The 12,702-nt window shown below is 37.3% G+C and overlaps 1 protein-coding gene and 1 pseudogene across 1 annotated transcript in view; one reads left to right on the top strand and one right to left on the bottom strand.

Annotated features, from left to right (window-relative positions):
* Positions 1-11,833, top strand: part of BUD13 (BUD13 homolog) — a 100,821-nt gene extending 88,988 nt beyond the window's left edge. Inside the window, exons 11-12 of the transcript XR_005359212.1 lie at positions 10,966-11,017; positions 11,114-11,833. The gene's annotated coding sequence lies outside the window, so the exon portion shown is untranslated. The remainder of the gene's footprint in view (positions 1-10,965; positions 11,018-11,113) is intronic.
* Positions 3,497-3,665, bottom strand: LOC119872081 (annotated as a pseudogene).
* Positions 11,834-12,702: the final 869 nt, after the last annotated feature.

The following is a 12,702-nucleotide window of genomic DNA, read 5'->3' on the forward strand; positions in this document are numbered from 1 at the left end:
CAGACAAAAGATCAAAAGAGGGTACAAGAGACAAAGACATTATATATAATAAAAGTTTTTTAAAAAAGATTTTATTTATTCATGAGAGACAAAGAGAGAGAGAGAGAACGAGAGAGAGAGAGAGAGAGAGAGAGAGGCAGAGACACAGGCAGAGGGAGAAGCAGGCTCCATGCAGGGAACCCAACACGGGACTCGATCCTGGGACTACAGGATCACACCTTGGGCTGAAAGCAGGCGCTAAACTGCTGAGCCTCTCAGGGATCCTCAATAAAAGTTTTAATATAGTGAGAAGATATAACAATTATAAACATTTACTCACCTAATGACAGACCATCAACATATATGAAGAGAACTGACTTAATTGGAGTGAGACACAGTTACACAAGAATAATTTGATACTTCAATAGTCTACTCAAAATAATGGATAAAACAGCCAGACAGAAGATAAGCAAGGAAGCAGAGGGCTTAACACAATGAACCTCTATCTTTATTAGACAAATACAGTGTACTCTACCCAATGACAGCATACACATTCTTCTCAAGTGCACATGGGACATTTTCCAGGATAGGTGGTATGTTAGGCCACAAATTAAGTCTCAGTAAATTTAAAAAGATGGGTATTATACAAAGTATCTTCTTTGACCACCGTAAGATGATGTTAGAATCAATAACAGAGGTAAAACTGGAAATTTTATGAAATTGTGGAAATTAAATAAAGATTTACGCAGCCAATGAATCAAAGAATAAATCACAAGGGAAATTAGAAAATATTTAGAGATGAGTGCACAAAAAGGCAATGCACAAAAACTTATGGGACACAGTACAAAGAATGCTAAGGGGGAAATTTATAGCTATAAATGCTTACATGAAAAAATAAGAATATCTCAAATCAACAACCTAACTTTACAACTTAAATAGCTAGCAAAAGAACAAGCTAAATCCAAAGTGCAGAAGGAAGGAAATAATAAAGATTAGAGTAGAAGTAAACAGCATAGAGAAGAGAAAAACAGAGAAAAATCAATGAACCCAAAAGTTGGTTCTTTGAAAAGTCAACAAAACTGACAAACTTTTAGCTAGGTGGACTAAGAAAAAAGAAAAGACTCAAATTCTTAAAATTAGAAATGAACGTGGGGGTTACCAGAGAGTACTATGAACAGTTGCACACCAACATTGGATAGCCTAGATGAAATGGAAAAAGTCCTAGAAGCACAAAGCCTACCAAGACTAAATCACAAACAGAAAATATAAATATACCTATAACTAGTGAGGAGATTGAAGCAGTAATAAAAAATTCCTTTTTTTTTTTAGTAATAAAAAATTTCCTGGCAGAGTAAAGCCATATGCCTAATGGCTTCACTGTTCATTCTACCAAACATTTAAAGAAGAACTAATACCAAACCCTGTTCAAACTTTTCTAAAAAATTTAAGAGGAAGGAACACTTTCTAATTCATTCTATGAACCCAGCATTATCCTGATACCAAAGCCGGAGATACTACGAGAAAACTTGTAGTATCTAAAGGATATCTTTTATGAACGTCAATGTAAAAATCCTCAACAAAATGCAAGCAAATCAAGTGCAGCAGCATATTAAAATGATTATACATCATGGCCATGTGGGACTTATTCCTGGAATACAAGGATGGCTCAACATACAAAAACCAATAAATGTAATACAGCACATTAAGACAATGAAGGAGAAAAACCCACATAATTATTTCAATTGATGCAGAAAAGGGATTCGACAAAATGTAACACTCTTTTATAATAAAAACACTAAAAAACTCTAGGAATAGAAGGAAGTTAGCTCAACATAGTAAAAAACATACATGAAAAAACTATAGTAAGCATACTCAATGATGAAAGAATAAAAGCCTCCCCTCTAAGATTGAGAACAATACAAGAATACCAGCTTTCAATACTGCTGCTCAGCATAGTATTGGAAATTCTAACCAGAGCAATTAGGTAAGGAAAAGTGTGAAAGTCACCCAAAGCAGAAAATAAGTAAAATTATCTCTGCACATTATATGATCTTATTTGTAGAAAACCTTAAAGATTGCACAAATAACTGTTAGAAATAATACATTTAGCAAAGTAGCAGAATATGAACCCAATAAGCAAAAATAAATTGAGGGTGCCTGGCTGGGTGGGTCGGTGGGGCATGCAACTCTTGATCTCAGGGTTGTGAGTTCAAGCCCCACACATGGACCCTACTTAGAAAAAAGTTGTGTTTCTATCCACTAACAATAAACAATCCTGAAAAGGAAATATAAAAACTATTCCATTTACAATAGCATCAAAAAGAATAAAATACTTAACTGAGGAAGTGAAAGACTTGTACAATGAAAAGTATAAAACATTGCTGAAAAATTGAAGAAGACATAGATAAATGGAGACACATCCCATGTTCATGGATTAATATTGTTAAAATCTTGATACTACCCAAACTGACTGACAGATTCAATGCAATGTCTATCAAAGTCCCAGTGATTTTTTTCAGAAATAAAATTCATATGGAAAATCAAGGGACCCCTAATAGTTAAAACAATCTTGAAGAATGAAACTGAAAGACTCACATTTCCTCATTTCAGAAGTTACTACAAAGCTACAGTGTAAGCTATATTATCAAAAACAGTGTGGTATTGGCATAAAGATAGACATATAAACCAGTGGAATAGAATAGAGCCTAGAAATAAACTCTTGAATATATGTTCAAATGATTTTTGTTAAGGGTGCCAAGACCATTCAATCTTGAATGACAATATTGAAGACAATCTTTCAACAAATGGTACTGGGAGAACCAGATAGTCACAGGCAAAATAATGAAGTTGGACCCTTACATAATGCTATATACAAAAATTAACTCAAAGTGTATCAAAGACCTGAGTGTAAGACCTAAAACAATAAAACTGGTAGAAGGAAACATAGGGCAAATGCTTCATTACTCTAGATTTGGCAATGATGTCTTGAAAATGATACCAAAGGCACAGGTGACAAAAGAAAAAATAGACAATTATAATTCATGAAAATTAAAAATTTGTTCACCAGAAGACGCTATCAGCAGAGTAAAAGGGCAGCCCACAGAATGGGAGAAAAATTTTGCAAATCATATATATGATAAAGGATTACTATCTAGAAGTATCTAGAGAATTCCTAAAACTCAACAACAGCAAAAGAACCTGATTCAAAATTAGGCAAAGGACTTGAATAGACATTGCTCCAAGGAAGAGATATAAGTGGCCAATAAGCCCATGAAGATGCTCAATTGTACTAATCAGTAGGAGAAATTCAAATAAAAACTATAATGTGGTACCACCTCACACCAAATAGGATGACTACCATAAAAAAATAAAAAAGAGAAAGAAAAAGAAAACAACATATTGATAAGGATGCAGAGAAATTGGGACTTTTGTGCACTGTTGGTGGGCATGTGAACTGGTATAGTCACTGAGTGTGGAAAAGAGTATAGCAGTTTCTCAAAAAATAAAAAATAAGATTACCATATGATCCAGCAATTCCACCTCTGGGTATACGCCCAAAAGAATTGAAAGCAGGGTCTGCCAGAGATTTTTTTTCTGCCTCCTCCTCATGGTTTTGGGTACTCTACACATTCAGAGAAACTTGTCTAGTAACAAACTATAGAAATGACCCCTGAAAGTACAGTCTTTGGAAGAGATATTTTGTATACCTGTGTTCATAGCAGCATTGTTCACAATAGCTAAAACATGGAAGCAACCCATGTGTCCATCAGCAGATGAATGGATTACCAAAATGTGGTATATACATACATGGAATATTATTCAGCCTTAAAAAGGAAGGAAATTCTGTGATATGCTACAACATGGATGAACTTTGGAGACACTGCTAAGCAAAACAAGCCAATCACAAAAAGAAAAATACTACATAATTTCACTTTTATGAAATACTTAGAGTTGTCAAAATCATAGAGACTGTAGAATGGTGGTTGCCAGGGACTGGAGAAAATGGAGTGTGTGTGTTTAATGGGTATTAGAGTTTCAGTTTTACATGATAAAGAGTTATGGAGATGTATGATGATGATGGTTGTACAGCATTATGAATGTATATGGTACCATTGAACTATACACTTGAAAATGGTTAAGGGGCGCCTGGGTGGCTCAGTGGTTGAATGCCTTGCCTTGGGTTCAGGGCGTGATCCTGGAGTCCCAGGATCGAGTCTCACATTGGGCTCCCTGCATGGAGCCTGCTTCTCCCTCTGCCTCTGCCTATGTCTCTGCCTCTGTCTGTGTGTCTTTCACGAATAAATAGATAAAAATCTTTAAAAAAATGGTTAAGATGGTTAAATTTTATACTATGTGTATTTTACTACAACAAAAAATTGAAAAAAAAAAAAAAAAAGGATGTAATCACACAATTGCTTACCCAGCAAAATACGCTGACCATCCACCATCTTCCAGGCACTGGGAATAAGAATGAAGAACCCAGACACCATTGCAGTTTCTCATGGCGTTTCCAATCTAGAGGGCATTGTAGATCATTACAATTAAGAGGCCTAAGTGCTAACTCCATGTAGCAATGAAAGTCAGAGGAGAAGCCCTTGATCCAGTTTAGGGTGTCAGGAAAGTTTTCTTGGAGCAAGTGGCAGTAAGCTGAGACAGGACAACAATTTGATTATACTTAGGATTTGGGCTGGGGAAGAGGGAAGGTGTTCTAGGAGAGAGTATGGAGTTGGACCCAGCTCTATGAAGAAGCCCTTCCTGTAATCTGCCTAAAACATGCCTTGGTCAAATTTTAAAGTTGGCCTTGAGCTCTAGTATATATATTTTGTGTCCTGAGAACTATTTGCCTAACTCAATGTGGTAATGATTTTTTCCTATGTTTTCTTCTAGAATTTTACAGATTTAGCCATATTTAGGTCTATGATTCATTTCAAATTAACTTTTTTTAAAAAAGATTTTTTAAAAAAGATTTTATTCATTCATGAGAGACACACAGAGAGATAGGCAGAGACATAACGCAGGCAGAGGGAGAAGCGGGCTCCATGCAGGGAGCCCGATGTGGGACTCGATCCTGGGACTCCAGGATCACGCCCTGGGCCAAAGGCAGGCGCTAAACCGCTGAGCCACCTGGGCTGCCCCTAAAAAAAGATTTTATGTATTTGAGAGAGAGAGAGAGAGAGAGAGAGAGAGCATGAGCAGGGGGAGGGGCAGAGGGAGAAGGACAAGCAGACTCCCTGCTGAGCAGGGAGGTGGATGTGGGGCTTGATCCCAGGACAATGAGATCATGACCAGCTGAAGGCAGATGCTTAACTGACTGAGCCATCCAGGCACCTCTCAAATTAACTTTTTTATATGGTGTAAGATATATATTTAGGTCCTTCCTTCTGCCCTTCCTTCCTTTCTCTGTTCCTTCTTTTTCTCCCCTCTTCCTCCCTCTTGCCCTTTCTTCCTGTCCTCCTACCTCAATATCCAATTGTCCAGCATGATTCATTGAAAAGACTTTCCTTTTCCCACTGAATTACCTTGGTAACTTTGTCAAAATCAGTCGACCATATGTTGGGCATATTTCTGGGCTCTTCTGTTCCACTGACTTATATGTCTATCCTTGCCCCAATACCATGTTGACACAATTGATTACTGTAACTTTGCAGTAGGTCTTGAAATCAAGTAGTGTAAGTACTCCAAATTCCACCCCCCCACCCCGATCTTCTGCATTTCTTTTAGGATTAGATAATCAGTTCTTTAAAAAAGCCTACTGGCCTTTTGATTAGGTATGCACTGAGAATCTATAAATCATTTGGGGGACGATTAACATCTTAGCAGTATTGAATATTCTAATCCATGGACTGTTGCATGTTTCTATTTATTTGGCCTCACATTATTTCTCTTAGCAATGTCACAGTTTTCAATGTGTAAGTCTTATACATATTTTGTTAAATTTATCTATGAGGACTGTTTTCAGTTTACTATTTTTCAATTTCATTTTCCCATTGTTTGTTGCTAATATATAGAAATACAATTGTTTTAAAAATATATTTGCCTTCTATCATGTCTTTGTTAATCTTCTTTATTAGTTCTAGTAGTTCTTTTGTAGATTCTTTTGAATTTTTCTACAGAGACCATCTTGCTGTATAATAAAGACAGTTATACCACTCATTTCAAATCTGAGTGCCTTTTATTCCTTTTTATTGTCTTATTGCCCTGGCTAGAACTGCCTGTATTATGTTGAATAGAAGTGTTGAGAACTGACATCCTTGCTTTGTACCTGATTTTAATGACAAATCATTCAATCTTTCATCACTAAGTATGACGTTAGCTGCAGGGGTTTAAGGTGCCCTTTATTGTATTAAGGGTTTTCTTTATTCCTAGTTTGTGGAGGGTTTAAAAAAATTACAAATAAGTGCTAACTTTTGTCAAATGAATTTTCTGCTTCTTTTGAGATGATCATATATTGCTTTTGTTTTTAGTTTTGTTAACATGGTGAATTTTATTGATTAGTTTTTGTTTCATATATTTTGATGTTATGTTATTAGGTGCACACATATTTAGGGATGTTTTTTTCTCTGGATAATTCACCTCTTTATCTTTATGAAATGTCTCTCTTTATTCTGGTAATAACCCTTGTTCTGCAAACTACTTTGTTTGATATTAATAGAGCCATCTTCAGCTTTATTTTGAATAGAATTTACATGGTATACCCATTTCCATCCTTTTCTTTTAATCTATCTGTGTTTAATGTTTTAAGTGTCAGGTCTTGCTTTTTAATTGAGTTTGATGATCTCTGTCTTTTAATTTGATTGTATAGACTATTAACATTTAGTATAATTATCAACATGGTTGAGTTTAAATCTCTTTCTTTTCTATTTGTTTTGTTTTTAGTATCTGTTATTTGTCCCTACTTTTCTTTTTTAGATTGAGTTTTTAAAATATAACTAATTTCATTTGTGCTATTGAAAGCCAGTGCTTTTAATTACTATACTACCCTCTCTCTCACTAGGGCCTTCCAACAGAGCTCCAGGGCAAAGAGTGAGTTGCCTAGGTATATTATAAGGGAAATCATGCTTTAAAGATAGGTCTTGCATCTTGAGATAAATAGCTATTTTCTGGACCCAAAAGCCTGGTATAGTTTATAAGGCTTTTTTTTTTTTTTTCCCACCTTTCTGTCTCCTGAGGCATCTCACCACCTCAACTTCTGGAAGTCTTCAGGATGGCATAAGCTGTGCCATCAATCAAAGCCAGAAGATGGGGATGTCTGGATGGCTCAGTGGTTGAGCATCTGCCTTTGGCTCAGGGCATGATCCCGGGTCTGGGGATCGAGTCTGGCATCAGGCTTCCTTGCATGGAGCCTGCTTCTCCCTTTGCCTAGATCTCTGCCTCTCTTTCTCTGTGTGTCTCTCATGAATAAATAAATAAAAACTTTAAAAAAAATCCCAAAACAACAAAGCCAGAGGATGAAACCTAAATGTGAGATCCCTAGAGCTTCTAAGCCCTGCCCTCCATTCTGAGGGGAAAAATCTCTTCCAAGTGATTGCCAGGGCAGTGGGTTCCAACACAATGAAAAGCCTCACCCTCTTGAGTAGCCACTCAGTGCTGGAAGATCCTGAAACATTCATTACTTCTTCAACTACTTGGGCAATTACAGTCTCGCAATATCTCTGTACTTTTATCATGCAATGTCCATAACTGATATATCAAGAATTAGGGCTGTAAAGAAGCAGGATGGACAGTTTCAGGTAGTGAACTATTTATCATAGAGATATTCAAGTCAGAGTTGGACAATCACTTTTCAGGGATTGTTGCTGAGTTTTCAACAGTTGAGACAGTGTGGTTCCGACTGACAGTAGACAGTCCTAGTAGTTCCAAATTTGCCTGAGCATCAGAATACCTAGGAAGTTGTGGGGTTTTTTTTTTGCTCTAATTTTTATTTTCTTGAAGATAATATATGCACATAGTCAAATAATTCCAAAAGGCTTATAATAAAATACAGTAGTTTCCTTTCTCAGCTCTCTCCACTCTCCCCAGTCTCCTTCCCCAGAGGCATAATCTTTATTTTAATTCTTCCTTCTAGTATCTATACAAATCTCCATTACTCTAAATAACAAGTAAATACTAATACAAAGATGTTTTTAATTCATCACTTTTAAATATCCATTGATTTCTATTTATTGTAGATGAAGACTTAGTTATCTTAACTGCCCAATATAGCTGTATTTTCATTAAAAAATACCAATATTTAATAGTTACATTGTTATATGCATACAGATATTTTAACTGAATATTACAAATATTATGGGTTATAATTGAATATAATATTATATAGCGTACTTTATTTTCTTCCTTTTCATTTCCCCTGAAGTTAATAATTGTCTTTATTTCTAATTTGCTCAGTTTTATGTGTATTCATCAACAACTCCTCCTACACCTCTTAAAAGCCTCACTCTCATCAGGCAATATATTAGTTCCATCTGTTGTTTTTTTTTTTTTTAAATAGAGACATCCCTTCTGAAGACCTCCATTTTTCTTCTTCCTGGACTGATCACTTTCAAGGATTGCTGCACCCCTTTTATCCTGAGTCTTTCCATTGCTGCCGTTCTTGGTTTCCCTTGCCTCTCTTCTGAGCTGGATTCCTTGTTTCTAAATCTTGTATCTTTTTCTCTCTTGCTTTTCTTCCTTGTTTTGGTAAAGTACATCTTCAAGTAGTCCCATTAGATTGATGGTGGAAATGCAATCATAAGGTAAAAACATTCCTATCTGTTAATTCATACTGATTGTTTTCTGTGTTGTGAACAGTTGTCATTCTAGGATCTTTTCTCACATCCATCCAGGAAATGCCTTCTGCTTCTATCTATGCCTTCCCCTTTCTTTGCCTATTCTATGTTTTGGTGGAAGATATGCTCTGTAGCCTTATGAAAAAATATAGAACAGAGATAAACTTTAGAGACTTTGCGAAATTGAAAATTCTAATATTCTACTTCATACCAGATGATAGTTTGGCTGGGTATAGAATTTATGGTGGCCTTTAATGTCATTCACCAATATTCCTAGTTCTCTATTTTGTAGGCACAAGGTAGAATTGTATACCTTCATCTTCTTGATGTTAGCATTGTGATGTGATTTGCTTTAGACAACAAAATGTGATTCAATATACAAGTTATTCCTTGGACAGAAGACTCTAAAAGAAGGTGTATAATTCACTATGTTTTTTTCTCTGCTACTCTGACTGATACATTTGAGATGCTGCAGGCTCTCTCAGCCTGGGTTCCTAAGTGAGAATGACTTGGGAGATATGTTTCCCCACATGCAGATAAGCAAGAAATAAAACTTTTATTATTTTAAGCCATTGAAATTTAGAGGTTGTTTGCTGTCACATCATAATCTAGCACATCCTGATAGATCAAGATTGATTTCTAGAAATGCAGTACTAGTAAAACAAAAAGTCTATCATAGGTGGCCTGCCTAGGACTATTTAGTGAGCTATAAGAAAACTTTGTTAGTGGTTGTGAAGGTGGCAATGTACATTATGCAGTGGGAAATATTTAATAACATAGTCTGGGAGTCAGATCACATTCTTAAATTCAAACTCAAGATGAAAATATGAGGAAACAGTGTATGTTAGCATGTTTGGTTATTATTGACTATGTTAGACAAAATTGTAAGATAGTATGTTTATAGAAGAATTGGCCAATATGTGAGTAGAAATAAAAGTGAATAGAGAGTCCAAAATTCAGAGCCTTGAAATATTTGGAAGAGCCACTTAATTTTGGAGTCCAAATAGTAGGAGATAAAATTAAGAAAACTTGGGTGACAAAGACCACTTAAAATTTATTCTTGTAGCGTGAGTCAAAATAAGGGAATGACTTTCACTCCTACTGTTAAAAACTGACTAAATTAAGATGCTTCAGATAAAGATCCTTTGAGGCTGTAGTATCTAGTTACTCTTTTCATAAGACAAATGTTTGAAGGAAGGAAAAGAAACTAAGACTGTTACTTTCTCATATAACCCTGATAGGCCTAAGGTACACTGATCTTTAGAAGAAAAGAAAAAATATGGACATGAGAAACCAAAGACATAACTGTGGGAACTGTATCTCTAAAATAAATGTGGGCTGGATTCTGTTGCTGACAGAATCAAATAGGTAAAGAGATAAGATATTGAGAGAGATGTATTGCCAAAAGAACCATCAGTCTGTATTGAGAAAGATTATTCAAGGACCCAAAATGACCCTATCTAGCAGTAGCAAGTGATCTGATAAAGGAACTCCACCCTCAAGGAGACCATATTCCCTCACATTTACTTCATACATATATGAAGGCCAAGGAGAGTAATCGAAAAGAAAGAATTTCCTAGGGAAAAGAGCCAAGAACAATGGAGTACAATGGCAAAGGAGCTACTTCCAAGGAGCAAAATGAGAGCCTAATCTAGCAATATCCATATTCTAGAATGAGACTCTCAAAATGTCTGCACAGCAGGATTTCAGAATTGCAATGAGTGAGTGTCTTCTATTTTTATTCTTTTTCTTTCTGAATGGGACTGGCCCTGTGGTTATCATATCTCTGTTCCACCACTGTAGATTGAGCATATGAAGCAGAAAACATATTTTTACTTTATACGTCTCCAGATTAAGAGGAGAGCCACATCTGGATCTAATGGAGACACTGACACATCATCCAGGGAGATTGTACTTCGTGTTTGTTGCTATGACTAGATGGAACTTTTGGGTTGTTGCATTTGGGGAGAGGATGTTTATGTTCCTCTGGTGAGAAGAATAAGATACATATTTAGTGACTGAAGGATGGATTAGTGATTATATATATCTAGGACTCTCTGCATGCAGGGAAGTTTGCACTTCTTTCACTTTTTGAAGTTAGACAAGTCCTTGTAACTAACTATGGCCAAGGAAATGTGAGCAGAAGTGATGCGTGTCACTTCCTGATAGAATTTTTTTAAAGAGCTGTTAACTCATTTGTCATGTTCCCTTTTCTACCCAGAAACAGCTGGAGACCCTAACAGCCAAGGACCCTGCTGACCTGAGATACACAGGTAGCATCTAAGATTTTGGAGTTGTCTGTTACTGAAGCATAATCAAGCCCATCCTGACTGATACAGAATTCTAATTTGTAAATGGTTTTCTTTCAGGATGTGAAACACAATGCTCCCTTGCCTTCTTGAATTTAGTATTACTGTTGAGAAGACCACTCCAGTTTCTGATACATTGATGGTGACCTCTCCCTTTTTTTTCTTTTGAATTTTATTTTATTTTAGTGTTCTGCAATTTCATAATGATATGTCTTAGCATGAATTTATTTCATTGATCGTACTTTGGCACATGGTGAACCCTTCCAGTCTGGAAATTCATGCTCTTTGGTTTTGGGAAAGTTTCATGAACTATTTTATTGAAGATTTTTTTTCTTGATCTCTTGTAATTTCATATTGAATCTTCTCAACTTGTGTTCTAATTTTCTTATTTTTTCCTCTCCTATTTTCTATTCATTTTGCTCCCCTCTGCTGCTGGCTTTGCAAAATGATTGCACAGGTCAGGCTATAAAATAGGCCATCTGGCCTCCCTCCCATTTTCTGGGACCTCCACACTGCTTCAGCTGCCCTAGTTTCTTCCCCCTTCCCTGTCCTCAAGGCTAGGAAGGATGAGAATCTGCACTGAAGGACTGTTGTCCACTCGTCCCCAGGGATCTACTCTACTCCCCTCCCTGGGAAGGCCTGTGAACTCAGGTCTTGAACCTGTGTGTTCATGCTCTTCAGTGCTTAATGCACCTGCCTCACAGGTGTCCCTGGGTTGCACTTGACCCTCACATCTGGGGGCTGGGACAATATAGAATGTTCCTGGGTGGGATCCCTGGGTGGCGCAGCGGTTTGGCGCCTGCCTTTGGCCCAGGGCGCGATCCTGGAGACCCGGGATCGAATCCCACATTGGGCTCCCAGTGCATGGAGCCTGCTTCTCCCTCTGCCTGTGTCTCTGCCTCTTTCTCTCTCTCTGTCTCTCTGTTACTATCATAAATAAATAAAAATTAAAAAAAAAAAAAGAATGTTCCTGGGTATCCCCATCTTTCTCCTTCAGGCTCCTTGGTTTCTTACCCTTGTACATATCTGATGGCAGGCATTGATCCCTCCCCAGAAAAGTGTTCATATGTGCATAAACTGGTTTCACATTTAATTTCCAGGAGTTCAAGGGTTTTCTGAAACCCTTTCATGGGCCATCCTAGGAATCCACAGGTCTGTGATTATAAACCCCTGAGCCAAGTGTGAGACAAGCCTGGATTGCAGCATGTATGCTCTGTTCCCAGTGGCCCACTGGGGCAGGACCTCTAGTAGGTCCTTGATCAGGAAATGTGCGTCCTGTGTCTGCCACATGGCAGGTGTCACTCCTACACTGTGGGTACAGCAGTGGAGCAGCAAAGTCCTGGCCTGCGGTGAGCTTGCCTTCTATGGGGAGACAAACAAGTGAATATGTATCTCTATTATAGTGTCAGAACTGCTAAGAGGTGGGCAGTGGTGAGATCATTTAGAAACTTGCAGATCATGGTAAGAGCTTCTGACTTTGTCTAGATCATGATAGGAAGCCACTGCACAGACAGCGATAAGATCAGATTCTAGAAGTTTGCTCTGTGCAGAAATGACTGGGGGGGTGACAGTGGAAATAGTGAATTTACAGAGCTTAGGCCACTCACTTGGGCTCAAAGGCTGGGCATTCCAGGCCAGAGGGCATCTCA

Source organism: Canis lupus, chromosome 5 (assembly GCF_011100685.1).
Source record: "Canis lupus familiaris isolate Mischka breed German Shepherd chromosome 5, alternate assembly UU_Cfam_GSD_1.0, whole genome shotgun sequence".
NCBI lineage: Eukaryota > Metazoa > Chordata > Mammalia > Carnivora > Canidae > Canis > Canis lupus.